At 42.8% G+C, this 23,248-nt stretch overlaps 2 protein-coding genes across 2 annotated transcripts in view; both read left to right on the top strand.

Annotated features, from left to right (window-relative positions):
• ZW10 (zw10 kinetochore protein) overlaps positions 1–23,248 on the top strand; it is a 563,481-nt gene that overhangs the window by 74,148 nt on the left and 466,085 nt on the right. The window lies entirely within an intron of this gene.
• DRD2 (dopamine receptor D2) overlaps positions 3,918–23,248 on the top strand; it is a 31,159-nt gene continuing 11,828 nt past the window's right edge. The window contains exon 1 of the mRNA XM_049799575.1: positions 3,918–4,406. The gene's annotated coding sequence lies outside the window, so the exon portion shown is untranslated. The remainder of the gene's footprint in view (positions 4,407–23,248) is intronic.

Genomic DNA, 23,248 nt, shown 5'->3' with positions numbered 1-23,248 from the left:
GACGAAAGCGAATACTCCATCTACACTAGAAGTGAGTACGAGTAAGAGTCTGGTAACGTTACTTGTTTTGGCAGAATAGATGAAAAAAATGCGAAGTGTTCAAGTTCACAAGGCTCATAATGACTAACCTGCTTTCCTGAGCCTCAAGTCTTTTATTCAGAAGTCAGATATAGGTCTACCCTGAGAGAGAGCATCTTCTGCAAAAAATGCTAATGTGCTATTCTATGTATTTGTAATCGAAGTGGCACAACATCCAGCCAAACAACTTTGCAGTGGTCCTCTGTGAAGGACTGCGCACACGATGAGAGAGAACTCCTGCCAACTTCCATTCAGATTTGCACATGGATCCATCTTGACCTTTCTGCAAACAGTCTAGCTGCTAGCTGGTGCTGGTAAAGAGATTAAGAAAGAATGGCAGTCTGGACTATAATTAGGCAGTGCAAGAGGAAGTGGGACTGGCATTTTGGCCCTTGACTGGGGTTTCAGTTGCTAAATCTAGAGTGTAATATTGGCTGCAGGGGGCTGTAAGCGCCATAGACAAAGGAGTTGCTGGGGGTGACTAGCCTGGGCTTGTTAGTGTATTTCTCTGACTTTCCTCCTAACCTGCATAGCACTGACCCTTGGAAGAATGGCACTTTCTAGGAGCCTGCAGAACCGGTGTTTTGAACGAGATGCTCAGCAACTCCTGTGAGCCAACAAGTACTCCACTCCTGCACTGTAACAGGCAGAGTTCTGCACTATTCCGAGTTAGGGTTTGTGTGACACACTCTATATGAGATAAGTACCCTTTAGAAGTGTATGTGATGTATCAAATAAATCATGTTAAGGAGTTTGGGGGGGGTGTACACGTGAGGAAGAACTGCATACACTGAAGGATTTTGCTCTGAAAGTCTTCCTTATTTTTATACTTACTGAATGTTGATGCCAGAAAGGCAAAGCCAAAGAGAAGGGCTGGACACAGAAGGCAACAAAGTTGTGATAAAGTTGCAGGGAAGCTCATCCTACACTTCTGGACTGGACCCTAAGGAACCTCTGTCTTGTCCCCAGTGGAGTCAGAAACATTTCCTCTTCTGTGTTTGTGGTCGACTATTCCTTGCATCAGGGAAATAAAGTTGTCAGTCAAGACCCTAGCTTTTTCTTCAAAGCTTTCCACACCAGCAGCATGCGATAGAACAGTAAAACAACAAGCTATCTTGTTGTGAGGATCTCGATGACTGCTCTTTCACTACCATTTTACTTTTTCAGCTGCATGGTGCAGTGCAGGAGGCATCTTACCTTATTCCACTTCCAGTGCTGGTCAGATGAGTAAGTTTTCTGTTAAAGAAGCAAAAAGAGAGCACACATGTTGCAGAAATACTGCAGCACACTTATGATATTTGCCCCAGGAACTGTACTCCTCTTGTTATATCCCTCAGAGCAAAGAGGAGCTATGTCCTAGGAATCATGTGTCTACTCCATATTAACTAATAACAACTCTCCAGAATTGTCTACTTGCAGAAAGCTGCTGTTGAACAACCTCTAACCAAAGAGCTAGTCACCAACCTTCCTCAGTGAGCAATCACAAACCAGAAATGCACTGAAAAAAAAAAAAGATTTTGCTTCTTATAAGAAGGTTTTACTTGCGGCTTTGAATTTTCATTTTACTTTGGCTTCAGGTTCAGGGTTGGGGTATTTTTATAAGTCAGTTTTTCTTGTTATTGTCTTTTATTCACTCCCATGATTCATCTAACTCTAGGGCATTTATTGACATTCTTGGTACAAAATTCAAGGGAAATGAATCTCACTTTAAACTTCATAAGGACAGCTACATAGCCCAATCAAAGCCTCTTGCAGTTTTTCACCAGCTGAGATGTAGTTCTTCACGTTCCAGGCTAACAGACTAGGTGCATTTCTAGCACAGGCAAGAGATGCAGTATATAACACCATCTTCTATCAGATTAGCCATTGCTTTAATACATAGTTTTCTGGTGGGCAGAATAAAAGCTGTTTTCTTGAGTAGGACTGAAAAAATGTGGTGGCAGCAACACATAGATATGACTCTTACCAGCAGTTAAACACATCTTCACTGTAAATTAAAAGGCCTAGGCAGATGGGAAAGAGTCAGTGAGACTCAGAGTTCATCCGTTAAATAGCTTGCCCAGTTATTAATTACTAAATTACTCTTTTCCTGACTTGGAGTGTAGTTGATTTTCTCATAGATGACTCGATGGAAAGCATACTTGTGACACAACTGGAAGCCCGAGGAGGCTAGGGGAGGACAAGATTCTCCTTGGCCTCAAAGAAAGCACAAACATCTGAAAGAAGTGTTGTCCATCCATTAAATAAATACATTTCTTTTGAGGCAAGCAAAATGTTGTATGTCCTAAAACTTTCCTGTCCTGCTTTCAAGGAGAAATCAGTATTCTAGCTATACCAAAACAGTAATGTCGGATGCTTCCTACGCTGGCACCGGCAACAGTTTAGCAATTCAGAGGAATACTTCCAGGTTACTGCAGTGCTGTAGCAATTCCTGTGACTGTTTCTGGGGTTTGTGCTAAAGGTGTCAGCTCTGGTATTCATTTGGCTACCTTGGCACTGCAAAACGCACAGGGGAACATTACTTGGATGAAACGGAAACTATTTCAATAACACTTGGAACGTTCAAGAGAATTCAGTTTGACTTTAACGCTAAAGATGACTCAGAAAGACAAGTGTGTGTACATTTTGCAGCAATTCATGTATGCAGTACCCCGCTAAAGGGGTCAGTAGCTCTGCTGTAAAATGCTTAGGGTTCCACAGTCAGGAAAGGCTGAAAACAGTATTCTAGATGCACTCCTTTGTAGAAGATCCTCCAGAAATGGAGACCTTTTAAAACCTAACCATAGAGAGGGGTTTCATTCTGTTTTCTCTTTGTCTAGTGTTATTTGGTAGTGTGAAAAATACACTCAGAAACCCATTTCCGGGAAAAAGAAAAGCTTTCTTAGGAAACACCCTTCAAATTGTGGAATCCTAATGCTTTGAAAGTTAGGTAGTGTTAAAGCTATTCAACTATAATAAGATATTGAAATATTGCAACAGCAGCTACACTTTCATCACCCTTTCAGGAAAGGATTTCTCTTGGCATTTGAATTGCAAAGAGATCTATTTACCATTACAGAGAGCATGTGAACCAGGAGCACCGCTGAGAATTTTAGCCTGGGTGGTTAGCAAATACCCAGGACCGTGCTGGGACTTTTCTGCTGGGGAAGAATGCAGGTGGGTGATGTCCCCCCTTGGCAGCCACCCGTTTCACGACCAAGGCAGCACACGAGGTGTTTACGGTGGAGATAAGAAGTACGGCCAGCTTCCTTTCCTCTTCCTTTCCCTCCTCTTTTCCCCTTCTCCTTTCCTTTTTCCTTTCCATCCTGGAGGGTCGTGCCACGTTTCCCCTGCCCTCCCCGTGGAGCTGGGCGTATGCAGGGGCGGCGAGGAACCTGCCGGGCACCCCCGGCCCCTCGGGGGCCTCACCCGGGCCACTCTCCCGGGCCGGCGTGCGGGGCCGGCCTGCTACCTGCCCCGTCCCCGCTGCGGGCTGCCCCGCATCCCCCGAGCAGCCGGCATTCGGCCGCAGGGCCGGGCAGGGCGGGCAAAGGCTCATTTCTACCGGGGGTCTCCTCGCTGGGGGCGGGGGGCCGGTGCTCCCGCCCGTTCCCGGGGCTGCGGCGGGAGCGGCCGCCTCCGTGCCAGCGGGACCGGGGCTGCGCTCCGCTCCGCCCCGCCCGCGCTCCGCTCCCGCCGCCGTCCGGCGCCCGGTGCTGCAGCCGGGGGCAGAGGGGCCGCCGGGGTTAGCTCCGGGGCGTGAGGTGGTGGGACGCGGCGGAGGGTGGTGGTGGGGGTGGGAGAAAACTCGGCTCCCCGGCAGGCGAGGCGGGAAGGGGAGCGCGGCGGGAAAGCGCGCCCCGCGGCCGGCGAAGGCAGCTGGAGCGGGCACAGGTTGTCGGGCTGTCGTCGTGGGAGGAAGGGGCGGCTCTGCTCCCCGGCTCGCCAGATCCGCGCTCCGGGAGCGGGAGACGGAGCTGCTGCTTTGCCACCCAGCTACGCGCTGAAGGAAACGGACAGCGAGTTACCGCGGGAGAGCCTTCCTCCGAAATCGCCTCTTCCCGGGAAGCCGATACGCTCCCTGAGCTCCTGAAGTTCTAGCAGGTGCTAGCTCGGCGTGGGGTTCACCACGGCAAGTTTCATCTGCAGGACTCCCAGGGTGCAGGGGTCAGGCAGGTGTTTTTTTCTTCTTCTTGTTCCTCTGCTTCTGCGTGAATTCTGAATGCCAAAAAGTCTGCCTGAAAGCCTGGGGGAGCTTGAGAAAAGCCACAGTGGAGAGTTGTGGCGTTTTGGATATATTTGACGTAAAGTCCTGCCACCACTGCCCGAGAGATTCGTATGGCTTGAAGGTAAGAGATGCGTGTTGGTGCTTTTCTTCAGGAAATACGAACGTGAATACCCCGGTAAGGGAACAGAGACAATAGTAGCTGCTGTAACCACCACTGCCTAGCAATGTAAATAAAGACAGTAGAAAAAGAAAATATCTGTCATTATACCAAAAGCTGTTCTCTTCTGAAACTGAGTAGGTGAAAGCAAGTTTCCAAAATGAAAAATGCAGGCTGCGTTACTTTATAATTCGAAAACACTAACTGCAAACCAATAAACAATTGTTATTAAATGCTAGAGAGGTGCTTAGAGTTGCTAAGAAGCTAGGATCATTTTTAGAAGTTTGATGCTTAACATTGCTCTCATATAGACACGATGGAAACAGAGTGACAGGGAAAACTGTAGGAGGAGGATGTGTAGATAGGCTATAATGTAGGTACATTCCATTTCCCCAAGGAATAAGATTGTTCGGTCAAATTGTCTGAGGAAAAACACTATTTTTTCTCTTACGACACTCATTTTTTTACAGATGGCAAGACCTGAGTCCTTTAAAATTTCCTTCTTGGCACCAGTCTTGATGTTGAACTGTCGTTCCCAATGAAGGGTGGGAGATCTGTCTGTCACCCTTTCCTGAAGAAGCCCTTTTAGAAATCTTTCAGAAATACTCCTCTGAACGCTGCAAGTAGATTTTGTGCAAGGCTTACAGTAACCTTTGTGGCATGAATGAAATTGGAGTCGTTCCTGTTTGCATCTTAGTATTTTTCCATTGCCCTTCAGTTATAAGTTTCATCTGGCTTTTTGAAACCAGTGGAAAACAGGGATGTAGGGCGGGGAAGCAAGCAGACGCTAGGATTGCGTTGGGTCCTATTCGGTGCTGAGGTATTTTTCTTCAAGGTTGTTGACCATAGGTGGTTTCTACACAGGCAACACATCCTCACATGTTAATTCTGAAGTCTCTGTCAGCCTGACTTTCCCACATCCAAAGCATGGAGCCACAGAGCTAAAAGCATGTGGGGACCATCTATCACTGCTCTTCAAGTAGAGTTCAAAGTCAAACAGAACTTGATTGTTTTATAAATAATCAGCCACAAGATTATAATATAACTGGTCAAATAGGTTACACATGCAATTTACTGCAAAATAGTGTGGGTTATATTTCTTACACATTCAGGGTTTCATTGTTCTTCTTTAACCACACAGTGGTCTTAAGAACGCATAATGTTGTGCTTACAGGGTTTTATTTCTTTCAAAGTAAAGTCCATTAATTGCTTGTAGCAATCTAGAAAAAACAGTCTATTGACAATATTGCTAACTCCATCAAGGAAGTGTAAAGAGTACTGTCGCTGTAGTTTCTGTTATTTTTTTTCCACTTAACTTCTTTTTCACACTACAGAAATTCTGTTAGATCAGAACCTTTATTCTTTACTTCCCATACTTCTGAACAGAGTTTTTGTAAACGTACTTTCCACTGATGTATGTACCATGTGATTATCTTTTGCTTACATAGACAGTGTATGGCATGACAGGCAAATACGATGGAGAGAGAAAGAGAAGGGCAGACTTCAAATCTCCTGACCATTTGAAATGGTAATATCAGGAGGAATAACAACTACATGTCAGCAGGATTACAAAGATGTGAATTTGGGCCCTGCCTTTTCCTTTTATATTTCTAAAGATAGCTATAGAGCAGTTATCTGACAGGAATTCAGTGAATTGCCTTACATGATGTGTCACATATTACAAAACGCACCCAAATGCATTTCATGCAGTTACATGTACGTAAATCCATTGTGTAAAATCTGCCATGCTATTACATTTGCATACAACTTCCATGAGCACATATGCATTGAGATTGCATGTGTGTAAAAAAGAGCTTCAGCTTGGTACACTGTAGTACTTATAAAGCAAAAGTGCATGTTTCAGACTTAGAGAGAAGTATGTGAACCCTCAAAGGCTGGGTGAGGCTGGGTTAATAGTGTAGGTTATGGCAGAGCTACCATGGTTCACGCCCAGAACCAAACAGCTTCCTTTTTCCTTTACGTTTTGCTTCTGTGTCACTTTCACACCCTACATGAAAGGCTAGGTCACGATTTAGGTTTGATAAGTGGTCAGTCACGTAGTGTCCATCATGCCCATCCTGATACTGCTCCCACAGCCCAATCCCCAGTCATCACGAAGCCCACTGAAGTGAGTAGGTTCCATCCACATAAATCAGCAAAGCAAAGGTGATTTATATACATGCGCTCCTCTCAAGAGGGAATCACAGCTTGACAACCACTCACTCTGCATGCACTACTTGTATGCAAGGCAGCAAGCACGAAGATTGCACTTCAATGTTTCCAGCTTTGCTGAAGTATAAGACACCTGCCTGGGAAAAATACTCAGCTTTTACTTTAATGGCACTTCATTGTTGGTTCAATGTATTCTTCCTCATGCTTCCTCGGGCTAGCAGACTCAGGCTATTGCTACCATTAGCAAAGGCACAAGGCACTGGTCAGTTGGTAAGACAAGTTACAAGCATGCTGGTAAATTCAACTGGAACAGAACAGCAGTATTCTGCAGCTAGGTTGAAAGGTCTGAACGATGGCAGAGACCAGTGAGGACCTGTGACTTAGATATGCCTCCTCAATGAAACAGAAAGGCCTAGCACATAAAGTACAATTTCCTGCATGTTCTTCTTCTAAAATCCACCCTTTGTATTAAATCAGCAAATCTCTACCCTCCCATCCTCTGTTTACTTAAACTTTGGTTATAATGCTTACATTTTGATGCATCAAAATGCCACAGAGAATTGCTCTTTCCATGATACAACTTAGTCTCCAAAAGTATAACTACCTGGTATGCCTTTGTGTTCATCACAGGATTAAAAAAAAAAATAAATTCACAAGGCATTGCCATATTTTAAAACCCCTTGCTGCTGAATGGGTCTTTTCAATCCTACTGGACAGATAAGGGGCTGCACCACGTAACAGCCAAATTGCCCTGCGGCTAAAAATCTTGAGGACCAGGTATCAACTGACTTACCCCTAGGCTTTCTCACCCTTGACACCCAAGGTATTATATGGCATTGTCTTCTGAAGGTACCTCTGAAACTGCAGGGAATATTTGTCTGGAAACAAACACCAAGCTTCCTCCAGAAGAAAGTAGAATTTCATATTGCTTGGAAAACTTTGGACATTGTAATTTCCACCGTGTGAAAGAAGCCGTGGAATGACCTTGAAGCTCTATGCTCTATTTCAACAAAGCATTTGCTTGCTTGTCTTTAACACCCTTATGCTAGACATACTCTTTTCCTCACTAGTAATATTCTTTAACAAATATTACATACAAATTCTCTAAAACAACAAGGTACTTTGAAAAATACTTCAAAGGCACAAGTATTTGTAGCTCTTCAGACATGAATAAGATGGATTTGGCTCATGAACCTTACGAAACTTTCTTAATAACTCTTTTTCAATTTCATCCTCTCTGCACAAATTTCTTCTGAACACTTAGGAAATCTGGAAATGAGCATTTGCTTTCTCACATGCACATAGCTGATATTTCAATGCCAGGAGATAGAGGACAGGGAGTGTGTTCACATAACATGTAATTGAGCTGTAAAGCTTCTTGCTACAGGATGACTGGATGCTAAATGTTCCTCAGTGGTGTTGACCTAGGTTCAAGGGGACACTAGGCAATTTCAATTCCATGGGAAAGAAGTCCACTGATCATTAATAAATGCATAGAAACCACACTGGCTCCGTAAATATAGGAGATGCAAACACTTGGATGACAGGAGAGTACCTGCAAAAATATCATATACACTTGCTCCGTTCTTACACTCTTGGCCAGGCAATTGCTTTTGGATACCCTTGGAGAAAAGATACCAGACTGATTGAACTTTGTCTGACCTCTCAGGGTTATTTTTTTAAAGCTACAGGAGAAAATACAGTAGGCTAAAAGTTAAAACATATTAAGGTTTGGAAAATAGGGAGGAAAAGTTTTGAAAGATTTGTTTGGGATCTAACTTCACTGTATTTTACAGAGAAAAACTTTTAGTACCTGCATTTGCTTTGGCTAACTCTTTAGGAGCACGTGAGACTGATCGATTTGTGCCAGGGTGTTGCTAACCAGATTCTTTGGGAAAGGGGGAGGAAATTGTTTAAGTCCTGTCAAATGCATCATTCCATGTGCTGTTACAAAACCAACCTATATTAAATCTAAAATGATTGCTAATAAGTATTAACTCCTCTACCAATTGTTACGCTTCAATCATGTTTTCTCTTGCTGTCCTTCATCTGGATATTTTTAGCATTATAATTTTTTTTTTTTTTAAGATGTGACTATGTGTTCAGTTGCTTCTTCTCTGTACATCCCTCCCAATTATCTTGGTGGGTATTTTTCTCTCAACCCCCTAGAACGGGTTTATTTCTGGTTTACTCTTCCCTGTTGGTTTCCATGTGGTTATGTGGGAGGCTGCACATTCTTTATCAAAGCAGAGAGCCATGATTAGTCCATTCAGAAAATGTAAATGCAGCCTTATATGTTATGTAGGACTGGAGAAAAAGAGATAGTCTGCAAGGAGCAATAAAAGCAGTCAATAATAGAACACAGTGTTAAGCCCTGTAGGTAGGCCTGGATGATCACAATGACGTCCACACTTCAAATTTCTAATGGAGCTAAATAAACATACCAAACCTGTGGACTGCTGTCTGGGGAAAGCTAATCAGAGTGCAGTGCAGTCCTGCTGAAGCAAGTGAAATCCACTGCGATTGTGCAGCCTCTGCAGTTAACATTCATTTTGATTTGTATCTCCCTTTCTGTATGTGTTCCATTATTTATCCCAACTTTCAGACTCTCTAGCCTCAGCTGTTTCCGTCTGAGATGTCCCAGGAGCTGGAAACACACTTAGTTGTTGATAAATACATGTATTTGATTTTGCTTACTGCTTCAGGTTGCCAACTGGTAACGCTGGGGATGTATCAGCAAAATCAACACTATTGAGAATGCACTGTGCAATTTGCAGCTTTATAGAAAAATGAACTCTTCACCAACATCTCAGGTTTTTGAATCATGCTCCCCTGAATGCTGCAGCTGAGACAGTATATCAGAAAAGTTAAATCTATTACCTACTACAGTACACCTTGCAAATTTCTTGTCTAAACTGAATCTTCATCCCAAACACTATTTAAATATCTCAGGCAATTTGGAGTTCTAGCAAATTAAGATTCTGTCTGTAACAGGCACTCTTCTGACCTCCAGTTACCTCTGTATCTGCATATTTCAAGCTTTTAGATATTTGTATGGCAGTTGAGAAAAATGTGATTACCTACGGGATTAGTGAAGTCTGCAGTTAGATTTCTAACCTTTTTAGCTGTTTTCTGTGGTGACCACTCCAGGCAGGAATACCTTTGAGTTACAACCTTATTTACATACTTGGGAATCTAGTGCTTTCCTGCATCAGAGAGAACAGGGTGCCTCCAGCCAGCCTGCTTTCCTTTAGACCTTTACACACAGATTTAGGAGTCGAATTTTAGTCACCCATGCTTGAAAAGCTACAATGATAAAGATCATATTAATTTAAAAAGCATTAAAAATAGAACACCACCCCCCCCCCCCCCAAATATATCATTAAACAGCAAGGATAACCCTGGTTGCAGTACATGAATCATTTACCAGCCCCATGAGGTTATGGATGCTTTAAAAATGTGTTTGTGATTGTACAGGAGTACTTTAGCCCACCATGATGCTGAGCGAACAGGCTAGGCATGTATAAGCTCCTTATTTGCACTTCCTTCATGGCAAACCGGCAGTAAGAATTAGAGGGGTTTAATTATCTTACTAACTAGGGAATCAAAAAGTCAACATCAGAATCTCCATGCTGGTGAAGATTCCTACATGTCCTTGTTATTGCTTTGTTTTCATTTATAAAGCATGTATCTCAAGTTGGTCGTGATCCATGACTGGGAATTCTAGACCTTTGCCAGTGTAACGGAATGTTATTAAAGCATGAGAGTTATTATTATAAAGCATGAGAGTTATTATTATAAAGCATTACAGTTACTATTATTATTTCACAACTGCACACAAAGGTACCAGTGAGCTTTAGGCTTCCCCCGGTCTTTCCTCTCTAGAAAACAAGACTAAAAGAGGAGTCTTCTCCTCAAATTTTGCAATTGGTTGTAAAGTAGGCTTCAGTATTTCCAAGGGTAGCACTGGGGCAACTGCTAGAGAGGGAGTTGCCAGGTGAAAGGGATCCTTGGGTGTGGATCTATTTCCAGACTGAAGACAAGGCCTGAGAGGAAATTTCAACACATTTGGTCACATGCAGTTTCCATCCACATCGCTGGCTGTTACCCTGGCTATAGCTCAAAGTGTCTGCACTGCATGTTGAAGAAGCGGAGCTTAGAATTAACTACAGGGCTTCCTTCCTATCTGTTTGTGAGTAGTGGGCACTGGAGTTCTGCCTATAGGTACATCTGAGCACAGATCATACGAGAGTAGGCTAATGCACTGACATTGCAAGGCAGGCATACTCTCACGGACTGCCCTGGGAGCGGGGCCAGGTGCTCAGAGACACAAGACTGGGTACTGAACTAGCAGCACATAGCTCACGGGCTGAAGTAAAATGACGTCAGGTTTACGCAACTATGTATTGCGTGTTTCAGTGTCATCAAGTCTTTCCCAGGCCTGTCCTGGCCCCTTGTGTCCTAAAAGAGTCTGTGGCATAGTGTAGTATGTTTTATATTCAAACCACTTGGAGGAATTGATAAGTACTTTGTAGGACAAGAATCACAGACTGCATCATAGCAAGAGCTCAGTTGGCATAGATGTCTTTTGAGCAAGATCTGAGGAAATTGGGAAAATTTTCCTATCCTTTTTGCAAAAGAAAGTGTGCATATAGAACAAAATTGGAAAAGAGGAAGCACTCCTTTAAAATGTCTTATTCCCAATCACAACATTGGTTCTGGAGAGCTGTAAGAACTAGGGCTAGCTGAAAACTTAATGGCCAGAACTATTTCCATTGAAAGTTGAACTGAATCAGTATTTTGCAGAAAGTAACTGCTTTCTCACAAGGTTTCTTTCTTTCTTTCCTCCCCCAATACAAATTCAATAATTTTTTTTTGCTAACACAGTTTGTTTAGCTGCAAAAGTTCTGGGTTCAGAGCTTCTGCAGAGGCTAATGTTCCTAGAAGAGCTATTATTTCTGTCACTGGCATTTTACCATTCCCTTGTTCCACACCAGCAGTAAAGTCCAAACATTCTTTCCAGAGTACAAGTATATGCATTTCCCTTGAAAGATGTTTTACTAATAAAAGGAGAAATTCATGCAATGATGATGTGTAATTATTCATTATGTAGGAGGATGTTTGTCTACATATGATGTCTATTTCTTTGCGGTTTCCTTTGTTGTCCTTTCCAAATGTTATTTTTATTTATCTGTAGATTTTTTTTCTCAGTGTGAAGGAAGAATCAATTAGGATATTACAACAGTAACAGAAAATGACAAGAAGTGATAATAATAAAGTTAAGATCCTTTGGGGCCACATTTTGCAATTCAGTTTACTGTTGAATTTCTGATTCAGAAGGCCTCAGAATCATACCCACAAAACCTTAGCATAAGAGACATTGTTTGTGGAGACAATAAAGATACTTTAGAAAAAGAATGAAAAAAAAAAAAAAGAACATGCAGAGGCAATGTTAAAGTAAAGCAATTAAAAATGTGTGCAGGAGGAGTTAAGTAACTTGGACGTTTCCATCAGCATTCAGTGTCTGCCCCAAAGATATTATTCTGAAGACATCCTTAATGTGTCAGGTGTGACAACACCTTGACTGCTAAGACTGTGTCTGATTTTGATGTGAGGGAACAATTAAAGTCATAGGCAACCACAGCAACCCATGATTACATAGCAAATCACATCACTTAGAGATGACAATTTTTTTTTTCCTGGAGAGAACCACAGGCTCAAGAAGGGGACCTGTGTCTGCCAGAGGAACATTTAAAAGATAACATCTCTCCTCTGCACTGTTACAATGCACTTTTTTTTAGGAAGACAAAGGCCAGTGCCTGCTGGAGGTTTTTCTTGGACTTCTGTGCTTGTTCCACCTTCAGCAAGCAGGGCACATGTTCACATCGTGCACATTTTGCTTTTAGTCTTCTGCACCCCCTTATTTATATGATTGATGAATTAAATAGCCACTGAAGATAGCACTGGATTTAGTCCTGCCTTAACTTGCACAATAACTTGTACCTAGCTCCATAATTAAAAACATTAGTGGCTCCTTGTAACGTTTCGTCTGAAAGAGTATCTGGTCCCTGCCAAACAGGGTGAAAATATTCATGACTTTCTGGAGCTTTGTTAATGACTTTGTGGATTAAAGGAATATGGAAATAATATGGACTTCATAACTAGAGCAGGTCCAGATTACTGGATTTATGAATTGGATTCATTATGGACGTTGTATGCAACGGCTACACTTAAAAGCCTTGGCTAAAATGAAGTATTCCCTGTATTAGGTGCTATATGTGCCCACTGCAGGAAAGGGGTCCTGCCAGCCAGAGCTTGTACTTCTTTGCCACTTTTACAGTTGCAGGCTTTTTTTGACTACACCTGACAACTGAGCGCAGATAAATTCTACTGGAGGAGCTGTCAGTGCAAACAATATTCATGGATACTCTGTTCACTGCTTCCACTTGTGACCTCAGCCAGTAAATCTGCAGGTTTATTGGGCTGCAGCCCAAGGGTGCTGGGGCTGGATGCTGGGGCTGATCGATTCTGCAAGCAAGCCAAGCCCTGCTTGTGTTGTAAACTGCTCCCTGTTTGCACAGAGGGCAGCTGGAGCCCTTCGCAAGGGGCCTGGGTATTACTACAATATAAATGGCAACAGTAACAAGGTTTCCTTTCTCGTCCCCTCCTGTTGCTCCTTTTGTGGATTTAGCTTACAAACTTTTCAGGGCAAAAGGGCTGTATTTTGTACACTGAAGCCTTCTGTATACTAATGCAGGCTGGAAGTTTTGCTGACAGTATAAAAGTCAACAGGTAAAACTTATAGGAGCACCTGTTGGGTGTGCGCAGTGATCCCAGGGCTAAGAGAGCCAGAGAGACACAGACAAAAGCCCTGGTTGTCGGCTGGCCTCACCAAGTGGCTCCGCTCTGCTGAAAACCATGAAACTCGAGCAGTGTTTCACTCCTTCCTCGCCTTGAGATTTGCAGCACCCTCCCAGAGCCCTGTCTGTGTTTAAAAGTAAATGTTGTCTTCCTGCAGCAATGGCCACGGCAGAATTTTCACAGGCTACAGGTCCAACAATGACCAACTAGTTTGTGCTGGTGTCTTGTCAGAGGTAGCCAAGGCAGTAAAAGTCCTATAACCTGCTCCCACTTAGAACAGCTCTCTCCTCTGACTGAGAAGACTTTCTGCAATTTTGAACCCAAAATGACTCAAATCATTCAAAAAATTGAACATCTCTTAAGCCCTGAAGCTTCCAATAGCCTTTTCTCCCGGCTAGGCAGTGATGCTAGCAAGAAGTCATGTGGAGTACGGGGGGAAAATATATGTCTTTTCAAGGTTTCTACCAGCTGTCAGATGAACAGGTCCTGCTCCCCCACTGAAGAATCGGCCCAAAGCCATCAACTGAGCTAGGGATACTCTAGCAACAGGCTGGAGACCTGGGAGACCAATCTGTTCTTAGGCTGCGATCCGCACATGTGCTGTAGTTAGACTTCAGGATGCTAACGAGCTTGCCTGAATTTTAATGAAGACCTATGGGAGAAGTTCAGTTTAGTGTCTTCTGCCTAGTAAAAAGAAGCAGGACAGATAACATCTTAAACCACTTTTCTAACATCTTGCCTCAGGAGGAGGCAAAGTAGCCAGGCATTCACCTGGAAAACAAGTTGTACCACACATGACAGAAGCAAAACACCTGCTTTCCTGTGGGTTGAATCACCCATACAGATTGTCTGAGGTCTTTGAAGAGACACAGCGAGATGGCTGTCTTCTCCTTCCGCTGCCAAATTTCACCAAACATGGGAGAACTTAACATGTAGTGTAAGACTCCTCTGCTCTTAGGAAGCTTGTTTGACACCAGCCAAACAGTTCCAAAGGCCAGGCAGAGAAAAATATACCCCCCAAATGCATAGACAACAACCTCTCCCCCACCCTGCAGTGTAACCAGATAGGCATCTTTCTTTAGGATACCAGGATAAAACCATTGAAATCACTTAGCTGGTGAAGGGTTCAAAAAGTAGCCATCAGAACCAGATGGCCTATACAGAATGTTGAGGAGCTTCAACAAATGAAAGCAAGTAAGAACGAACACTGGATTTCTTTAGACATGTTTAAAAATCCTGTCCTCAACCAGCGGTAGGATGAAGGCCAGTTGCTCTTCATCCTCTCTGTCTCCATGAGAGGCACATCAGGGCACAGCTGTGACACAAGCTGAGCATGGGGCACTGAGAGTGCAGATGCTGGATTGCTATAGCAGGAGCACAAGGGAGTGCTTGACTCTCGCGATCCCAGTGAGGGATTTGACGGTGAGTCAGGAGGGGGCAACATTGACATCGTACAGGGTTATCTGATCACATATGACACTTCTTGTCACATTGCATCTTTCATTAGCTCAGCCAAAAGGCTGGGGGGGAAAGATGCCTGGCTCCTTTTTAGTCTGCTTCCCTGCTGCATGTTCAAAGAGGAGTGGCTGTCTTCAGGTGCCCCAGGGAAAAGAGGGGTGTGAGTGAGGAGTCACTGAACCATCATCACAGGAGGACATGCCTGCCAGTTTCCCCAGCCTCTGAAATGTGAATGACACCAGGAAATGGGTCTTATTGGGGGTTCCAATGCCAAGCTGATAACTCTCTGCAAGTTCACCCTCTGTAAAATTTACACTCTGCTTTTTTTTTTTTTTTTTTAAATAGGCTTCCTGACATTCTCAGGTGAATTTTATTTGAAACTTTGCATGTGGCAAAGTACCTCTGCTACACAAGCTGAGGGCCAAATCCATTTTAAATCATGACAAAACTCCCATTGGGAAGAAAATCATGCCTAGCAGCAATAATTCTTCCAAGAAAATGAGCTTTTGTATCACAACAAGTAACAGTGAAAAAGACCTGCTGCATAGTGAATTTCTGCCTCCATGGGTAGACTAAATTGAACAGAGAGGGGACACGATGCAACAGCATTAAATGGAAAGACAAACTGGAGAGAAAATATATATTGCATATTTAAAAGGTAATGAACCATTTTGCATATCTGGAAGACATTCAGGAAGGTTAGATCAAGAAGTTCAGACAAACACTTGTCATGGAACGGCCATGGTGTAGAGCAGGAACCACAGGACTCTCCAAGTCCTTTCCAGCACTATGACCAGGATAGCAGACACGGATTCACAGAAGCTGATGATCTAGCCCAATTCCTGAATGCCTACTCTGTGGGAGGAGATGTAGAAGAATAGGTCCAGAACCAGAGACATGTTCTTCTACTCACAATTGGCTTGCAAAGATGACAGAAGTGGGTGTTCGAAGTCAGGATTTAAGCTGAACAGTGGAGCTGATTTGGGTCAGGGATTAAATGATTAGAGATCATTAGGATTTGAAATTTGAGGAGCACTGGGCTGATCTCTATAGGAGGAATGCACAGACCCTCCTCGCCTCCCCTCTGCTGATTGCAGCCTGCATTTGTACTCATTCGCCACAAGGGACAGGACAGTAATTCATCTAATGTTTTCTTGAAGTTTCAAATACAGGGAAAGTGGCACTTAGAGCAAGGAATCACATGAATGTTGTGCTGATTGGCAGTTCTTTATCAGATCTTCTACAAAGAATCTATTAAAAGGGACTTCATGCAAATATTAGTCACATATGGTTTGGGGCAAACACCTGCAAAATCTAAGAAAATGGGGGAAGGGAAAGGGAAAGGAAAAAAGCTCTCCTTTCCTCTGGAATTCACTTCTTTTGGCAAACATTTTTGCAAACAAGCTTAGTGATAGGAGTGGCAATGAAAAGAGCAGATGTTAAATGAACATTAGATGACATAAGTGGAAGGCAAATATTTGAGCTCCTCAATCTGAATTATTATTATTTACTTTTAATAAAGTACAGCTGAAGGACTCAGAACTAAAATATCCTTGTTCTAGGTGCTGCATTAGCACAAGAATCCTGACTGGAGGGGGAAAAAAAGGTGTCTTCAGCTAAGAATTAACACAACCTATTTCTGCAATCAAATTAAGTTATATACTTCAAATGCCAAGCACCAAAATGTACAGTGAACATTAAACAGATAAAACCAAATAATTTTAAAAAATCCTTAAACATTTGCCACATTTTAACCAGTACTTAAAAGTAAATATTTTTTCAAATTTCAGCCACGTCTATATATAACTATTGGGGATGGGGAGTGAAGAGATTCAATGTTTTCAGTTCCTCAGAAATAATAGTTACCTCTGGTACTGTTTAAGGGTTATTTGCAGACATTGGTGGATGGCCTCAAACACATAACAATAAAGAAGGTAGATCACCAGTATCATAAGGCTAGGAATTTATTAGATTAGTCAGAGGCTCAGAGCTAGTCAGGCAGATTTGACATTAGGATACACATAAAAAATTAAGAAAAAAAATGGGCTTTTGTACAGAACAGGATGTTAGGTCTATAGTAATGCAATACTTAATAAGAACCTACGTCTTTCTAGTCAGAAGACCTGTCTCTGACAGCGGCCATCTCCATGTGAGAACGCAGGAGTGAAGTGATAAGCAATACCTATGCTATGAATTCACAATCTGGTCTGCAGCTGTTACAGATTTCATTAGATCCTGCAGTGCAAGATCTGATTGCTTCCACAATTTGTTTTCAAATGAGCTCAACATAAGACTTTGGAATGGGTCTTTGTTTTTAAGAAATAAATTCTTCACCTTTAAACACTGAAAATCAAGATGTGTATAATATTTCTGGTTGGGTGTCCAAAATCAAAACCACATGCAGTCAGAAATTATTTTAAAAAATCCTTGCCTGCCCATCCTTTTCACCAAGCTGAGAACTGTTCAAGTGGGCTGCGTTTGGAGTAGGTCCAGCTTGCAAAATTCTTAATCTGCCAAATGCTCAAAAGATTAAAGCTTGCCCTGTACCCGCATATTCTTAAAGAGTAATAGGAATCAATGGCTCTACTCCAGCAGCCTGCCAGGCAGGATTCAAACCTCTCTTCTGAATTACAGGTGGGTAGAGGGAGTGATGGGGTTTTCTGGAAGGAGATTATTGCTGGAGGAAACTATTTATACCTGGAAAGAAAACTAGTGACTTGCGATGTAAACTGCCCTGCTATGTTCAAGATGACTGCCTGTGCATTTGTCAAGTCTCCTTTGAGGAGGGCTAGCAGTGAGACCACATGCTCTAATGGCTGCTGCAATGGTTTAAATGCCCACGCTAGAAGTCTTGGAAAGCTGATCTGAGGGGGAAATGGATCTGGATTTTCTAAAAATGTTTGCAAAATATATTCTGAACTTGGGTAACCAAAACATTTTGAGTTGCAACTTTTCAAAGAAAAGGGCATAATTTAACTAAAATTTCAGAGTCAACAGCTATATTATATATATTTTTTTTTCTCATTTTGACATGAGATGTTTTAACAGGTTTGAAATCCTGATAGATCCTGAAAAACTCATTTATGAAAAAAAAACCCCAAACCCAACCCACTACAACTTTTCGTTGCAAAAGTTATTAGTTTTGACTGTTTAACATATTGGAATGAGAAAATGTTAAAATTGGAAAATTCCAAGTAATTTCTGATAAAACCCTACCACAAGCTGCAGATCTTGAATAAAGAGAAGGCCTTTTTAAAAATGAAGTCTCCTTTTTATTAGCAGAAAGACACGGTAAAGCAGTTAAACGTGCATTTCTCCACCTCTAGGGAAGATATCACTGAATTCTTCCCTTCCATTATGACTTGCAAAAACACCTGGCAAGCTTTTAATTAAGGGTGAGATTTTCAAAGGATGTGAAAGCAGGAGGCAGTCAATTCCCAGTGAAATTCAGCCTTAGAATATCCTTCTCCAAATGGTCCAGACTAATGTGTGCACTGGTTTTCAATAGGGAGGGTAGTTACACACTCAGTTCCCTTTGTGCTACTTCTGCCTATAGCAAAGCAGTGCTGGGAAACGTTTTGCTCCATCAGCACTGTACCCAGGGATAATGGACAAGTGCTCTGGGAACTAGAAAAAACTTCTTCCCCCTCCTCCCTGCAATGCCATTTCAAACTCAGGCAAAAATTCATGGCATCATAGGGAAAGAAGGATGATTAATGCACTAATACCACAAATGGGGAACTGAGAAATCAAGTGACTTCCTGAAGTCAAAAGCGTCAGAGCACCTGCATTAAAATTGGGAATAAGCCTTGGAGTCCTTGAGTTACAAGTTTATTGCAATAAGATCATCCTGTCACCCACTCCCACAGGAAGTTCCAGAGAAAGGAGCTCAGGCTGCTGTGGTTCTCTTCACCCTCTATCCCTGTGCTGCTGTTAGGGAGGTGGTGATTCACATTACAGAATTAGTGCAGAGAGCTCTGAACAATGCAATTATTGAGAAGTAAAGCGCTGTGAATAGAAAATATTGTGGCATCAGCAAGAACGATTAAAGTCGGTGACTCAAAAGCCTATGTGGCAGCAGTGTATTATATACAAACCCCATGCTAATAGCACTTCTGGGCACTTACAGGAGGAAGCACTTAGACTAGGTGCTTTACAACACACTCTGGGGGGACACACGCACACTTTCTAGTAGAAAGATTAAATTAGATATTTTACAAGACCAAGTGAAATGCAGCAGTGTTTTGGAATCAGAAGTGGACAATAACTGTGGTTAAAAAGCCTTGCACTTGTATTTCAAATAACAAAGGATCCAAAAAATGAGGAGCCATGTGGAAAGGAAGGAGAGGAGGAAGCTTTTCAAGAGGCTTTTGCAAGGAGCTGATGGGAAGAACTGTTGTATGAGATAGATACGAAAGTTGCACAGTGCTGAATTTAGAATTCAGCCCCCCAAAAGCCCCAGCCTTGTCAGGATCTTTGTCTCTAATTTCTGTGCCTCTAGGTGCTGACGTAGCTAAGCCTACTGCTTGTGTAATCTACTTGTTACTAGAGACTTACCACAAGAAAATGTAAGGAGTGGAGAAAGTTAAGTTTGCCCAGTACTGCCTCCTGAAGAGATATAGTCAGTGCTCAAAACTGCTTCAAATGTACTGACTACCAGGACCTCATCAGTCATGATGCAAAATCCCTGCTGTATCTGCACGTACTACTCAGTGTCTGGGGGAGTCAGGTTTATTTAAAGCCACTAGGACTTTGCTGGTTGTGTTCAGTGTATTGGCTGATCCTAGAGTGTCAGATGTCACAGCAGGTGGCCGGGATTTTTCATCAGCATTAGCAGTGGCAGTGGGTACTATGGTTCTCAGGTCAACACAGAATTTACAGTATTTTCCTAATTCCTGACCTTTCCTCCTCCTTCTCAATGTCTGCAGACACTGTCCCCTGTGGATGGGAAAAGGTTCTTACTCACTGCTAGCTGTCACACACCAACCTTGCTCTTCAGTGAACCATGACCAGGAATTCATAGCATAGGTTATCACTTCTGGGCTTACATGCAAAAAATAGTGAAACTACTCTAGAAGCTGCTTTCCTTTGCAGAGCGCCCCTGAACAGGGAAGCAAAACAGCTCCTCAAACATACCTTCCCCTTCTCTTTTTCTTCCACCTCCTCCCTACTCCAGAAGAATACATTATTTCCCTTGATTGGAATGCCTCAGTGGAGCCCAGTAAACAGCATCAAGAAGCATCTTCAGGACAGAAAGGATGTCAGTTTGACAGCTTTCCTGTGTCCCATTGATACCAAAATTTCAGAGGAAAGTGACAATATTCAGGGAGGCACTGTACTGTGCAAATTTCACTTAGACATTGATATCTGTGAAACAGAAATGCCTTTGGAGCAAATCTGTCTCTGAACACCTTTCTCACATAGGCCTAGGCTAGACTTTCAGTAACCTGATGGGTATGTCTGGGTAGCAGCAATTAGAAGGAAATAGGCAATCTGGCAAGAACAGCATGCAAGAAATACCTTGGGAAAGGGACGCAGAGACTGTTCTGAGGCTGCTATGGGAACATCTGCTCTCAGGATATTGTTGCTTGTGGCTTTTGCTGTTGTTTTGCTATTAAGTCTACATAGAGTTCAGTCACTGAGGCACTCTGGCTATCAGGAGGCCCAAGCCAAGCAGTGTGGCTATGTCTGGAGTCCAGAGGAAAGCTTGCCCCCCGAAAGCATGCTGAAGCAGTGGCTTCCCCAACACTGCTGGCTGCCTGCAGCCCCCCCACTGCATGCTGCCTGCCCAGGGTGGGTGCAACTCGGCCATCGCTCCGGCATCACGGCAGGGAGCAGCTCCCGCAGCTGTGTCCCTCAGCTCCTGCTCCTACCTTTACCAGGCTGCTCCAGGCTGAGCTCCAGGCTTCATCTGAAATGCACTAGGTCTGGGGCACAACCTTAGGGAATTTCATACCGGTTTATGAAGAAGCAAAGGCTGACTGCATGTTTTGGCAGCCAGGCCCAGATTAGCTCCAAAGGCCACAAATCTTTACCAAACAGAAACCAGATGCTGCAATGACATGCATCACAGTGTCTGTTAGATGCTGGTGCTAGCTCAGGTTCAGGCTGGTGAATATTTTATGCCTGAGGGTGTTTGCAAGCAGAGTAAAAACCAAGGAGTGTTACACTTCTGCTATTCCTGAGAGAAAAAAAGACATTTGCACTGCATCAGGGCATCTCTGACCTAGCACTAAGAAGAGCAGAGGCAGACCCAGGATACCATTCAAACACAGGCAAGCTATAGGTACAAGTTTCTGCTGAGGCCTTTTACCCTCTGCTTCCCAGTGACCCATCTGGTACGTCTGTCTCTATATGATAAAGCAAATTCTGCTTCTCTGCTTAATACACATTCCATGTTTCAGATCTTGCCAGAAAGACAAACGGTTTTGTTGCTGCCAGTTGTGAATATTACACATTTGCCAGGGAGATGTCATGCTTGTTTGCCACAAATGTAATTAGATGATCTATCATGAGGAGCCAAGGAGAAATACTGGCATTGCAAACAAACATATTTTTCAGTTTGCTCTCTGGAAAGAACGGGGAGTTAACTATGAAGGAGTGAAAAACTCTGGCTCTGCATTCACTGCCTCTGTCCTGGCTGCCTCTTCCCTATCATTTCCAGCACGGAGTAGCAGCCAGACAGCAGGTTTCCTCTAGTTGCTGAAAGACATCTGGAAAGCATGGGAACTTGTTGAGAGTGGCTATTTTCCTCGGGATGGCAAACTGCTTCCCAGTTAGGCCATGCTTGAACAGGAGCACTCCAGGAGGTTAATATAAAGGGGATTAGCACAGACCCGGGTGTACGCCTGATCCGATGGAAGGGGAAAGCAGCAGAGATGCTCGGTGTGATGCAGGCGTGCTGCTGCACTGCTGGCATCAAACACAAGGCTGCAACCTTGCTGCTCTGTCCTGCCCTTGACCTGTCAGTAAATCCATATCTGGATTAGCTCAGCCATACTAAAAATCTGTGTGGACTCTGTATGGGAATTAAAGTGGCTTTACTGCAATTAATTCACAAAGGAATTTGTTCCATTTCAGGACTTTACCCACATCTGCATCCACAGTCTCAGCTAAAACTGAGACTCTGTACAGGGATAGCAAAACTCAACAAGGTCTCACAAGGACAGTGCATAGCGAGGTGCCATTTGTACTACCTTTTCTCTGTAGTTATGATCTCTTCCCTCTGCCTCCATGTTAAAACGCAGGTGCCTGGACAAATGCAGTAAAAAGCACTCTCTTTTCTAGTCAGCTTTTTAAAGTGCTTCTTTCTTCTCTACTGAGAAACTGTCAGCAGTAAAATAAAAAGTGTTTCTTAAAGCAGTACTGAAAGACTCACAAGACACTCTTATGGCCATCCAAATGATGCCAGTTCTGTGTTCAGAGAAATTAAGATTATTTTTAGGACTGAAAACTTAAAATCTCAAAAGTTAGGAAAAAGTTAGGAATTAACAGAGCTGTCCATGTAATTGTAGTTTTGTACCATATGAATATGTACTAGATACAGCCTTTAATTGCATGATCACAAATCACGCTGTGTTATAGTTTCCCTATTTCATGCAAAATATGTGGAACATTTTTGTTTCATTTTCCTAAGCTAAACCTTTTTTTTCAAACAGAAACACCAAACCTCTTCATTTGTACAATGTTCAAACATAATCTTTTAACTTTCCTCGTGATGAAAAGACAAAAACTATTGTTGCAAAAACAGTTCTACCAAAAGAAAAAAAAATCTTGCAGAAGCTGCAGAAAGAAACAGAAGAGAATTTTTTCTTGCTTTATCCATGGCTTTATCTTCCCTAATCCCCATCAAATAAATGCCCAATAGATAGACATGAGAGATTAGCTGTATATGGTTCCTCCAACTCCGCCATTGAGTCGCAATGGCCTGTAAACTGAGCATGGCTAGAATTACTGTGTACATAACTCACCCTTGCCTCTGCCTTTTCTCCGTGAAGCACAATTCTGTTTTGTGAACTGCAGTCAGAGTTCAGAAGGAGCCAGAATAGGACCAAGGGGCTGATCCTGCACATATTAAATCATTCCACTCCTTTTATACTTTCAAGATACTTTTCCATGTTCCTGCATTTCTTTCATCCTGCATTTTATGCATGTTTCTGCCTTCTCTAGATAGTTTTGCATTATCAAAGGGCAACAGGAGAAAAGAAAAAACTGTTGCTGCATTTAGCATTGATTTTTCCCCTTCACTCTGAGTCACATAAGCTAACATTTAATTAATTTCTGACACTTTGACAGTTCCTAAGAAGACATTTGTA

Source organism: Accipiter gentilis, chromosome 5 (genome assembly GCF_929443795.1).
Source record: "Accipiter gentilis chromosome 5, bAccGen1.1, whole genome shotgun sequence".
NCBI classification, from domain to species: domain Eukaryota; kingdom Metazoa; phylum Chordata; class Aves; order Accipitriformes; family Accipitridae; genus Astur; species Astur gentilis.
The sequence above is the reverse complement of the archived record's forward strand: the minus strand, read 5'-3'. Positions and strand labels throughout refer to the sequence as shown.